Genomic DNA, 2,348 nt, shown 5'->3' on the forward strand with positions numbered 1-2,348 from the left:
TCTTTATGCAAAATCCTTGAAAGAGAAGGGGGTGGCTGTTCAGCTTTTGTCAGTAACAGGATATACATTTAATTAACTGCATTTTAAGACTGAATAAAAGTATGTAACATAGTTTTAGTATATATTCAGATGTAATAACTTTAGCATGCTTCTATTTGAAATGTTATATTTTCATTTTTTATATTGTATTATTGCTTTACCTGTAAAATGCTATATATTGAGAAAGAATGTCTAAGATTCACCACGTAAGGTGTGCTGTATTATAACAAGCATATGGCATTAAAGAAGAAATTAGCTTTTAGTTTCATTGAAAAATCATACACATAAATGAGGCTTTTTTACTTGATTTTTAAGAGCTGAATATATCAAGTAAGCTCAAATAACATAGTATAGAAACAGGCTCATCAAATATGTAATATTATAAACCCAGTGACACTCGCTTCTATGGAGACTGTTCCACAGAGACAATAGAGGAAAAAATTGGTGATTCAGTAAGGGATTTTGTTTATTTAATTTGTTTTGTTTTGTTTTTTCTCTTTGGTCCCTCAAGGCTAGGAATTGTTAATCTTTAGTTACTACAGCAACTCAGCTCCCTTCAATTTTACTGTTGTTGTGACTACTATTGGTATATTAAACTCATCTGTTGTATTGTATGTTACGTATACATATTTATATTATAAAGTAAATGACTGTTGTGTACACAACCTATGTAATAATGCATACAGAATATGTAATAAACATGGAAAGACAACACATAGCATACAGATACCCACGTTTATTTAATGTGAAGCAATTGTAATTCATCCCAGTCTCTTCTTGCTAATTACATATTCTTTTTGTTCTCGTGACTTAGATTTTAAAAATTGTGTTCTACTTCCCTCAAAGCTGATTTTCAGAGTTTTACAGAGCTGAGTTCATTCATACAGATGCATAAAGCCTCATACTACTATTGAATTTATATGCAAATTAGTTTAAACTAAGTATAATTAAAATGTAAAACTTCAGCTATCCTAGACACGTTCCAAGTTCTCAAAAATCACATAAGAGCATGGTTTATTATATAAACAGCAGATTAGGGATGACCCCCTTTCCTACTGGTTGCAGTGCTGTACAGATTAAGCAACACATTGAAGTGCGCAAATCGCATCACCGTCACTTCTCAGTCAAGTAATGTTTGCTGCTTTTTAACTTTTCTAGGGTTCAGTTTTACTACATGAAAAGTAAAGACAAGATCAGTGTCTGTATCCTAGGATTTTCACATTGATAAGATATTACCCATAAAATCCTTTGCAGGGCAACTAGTAAATTGAGAAACTAAGCATCCATGGGGACAGCGGGTGGCCATACATAAGACCAGAACCCGCATTCATAATCTCCATAAACTAGTTTACTAACACTACCCATCCTGTATAATAACCAATCCAGGAAGCGAAAATACAGTCGTTAGCAATCAGGTCTGGCAAAAACTCCTATAGCAATTAGACAAATAAAACCAGGTCTAAACTTCTAAATGAAAGCTTTCCTAAGTATTTCCTTCACTTTTAACTTGGCATGAAATAGAAAATTCAGAAAAGTGTCTCTTTCCAATCACATCCAATACCAGTTATGGAGAGTACACCTATAGCTTCTCTGCATCAGCACCTCTTAGTCATAGAATATATGAGGCCTTTTCCTCTCACTACTATACTTTTGTCCCTTTATTCTGTGTTTCTTTAAGTATCTGCTAAAAGCCTTGTAATGGTAGCTGACTGTCTTGCTCTACCAAACTCTAAACAGCATTGTTTATTCTCGTTTGTGTGAATTTTATTTATTCCCACAGTTATTGTTCAGATCCCACTCAGATAAATTCTACAATGCCTCTTCTGTGGATGCAACCATTAAACATCTTGTCCCTTGAACTTCAAAGGTCATAGAGATCCCAGTGAGGTAGTGTCACAAGGGATCTCAATTTTAAATGTTCAAATATTTAATCATAGTTGGGTACATAGGCTTTCTTATCAGTTCCATGTATTTGACTTATTTTACTGGACTCTGACATTACTTATAAGGTCTTTTTGCTCGTTCACGCTACTGTTTGGTATTTACTGTCTAAAAGTGCTACCTGTTGTAACAGAGTACAACTTGTCATAGAATGCAATACATGAATACCAAACAGTAAACTTGTGGTTCAAACTAACCTAAAAGGTTTCTGAGTCTATAATCCTCAGTGCATCAGAATCTCCCATGCATCATTAAAAAATCCAGATGGGGTTGTTTAGTTTTAAATTTCTTTCCCCCAAGTGCGGAGAGATTAGGTTTTTCCAGAGAGAAGATCCTCTCAGACTATATACTTGTCCTGTTTTTTTTTT

At 33.9% G+C, this 2,348-nt stretch overlaps 1 pseudogene; it reads right to left on the reverse strand.

The window, feature by feature from the left end:
• The window catches only part of LOC101570735, a 35,468-nt pseudogene that overhangs the window by 20,629 nt on the left and 12,491 nt on the right, over positions 1–2,348 (reverse strand).

The sequence above is a fragment of the Octodon degus genome, unplaced genomic scaffold, assembly GCF_000260255.1.
Source record: "Octodon degus isolate 3935 unplaced genomic scaffold, OctDeg1.0 scaffold00013, whole genome shotgun sequence".
Lineage (NCBI taxonomy): Eukaryota > Metazoa > Chordata > Mammalia > Rodentia > Octodontidae > Octodon > Octodon degus.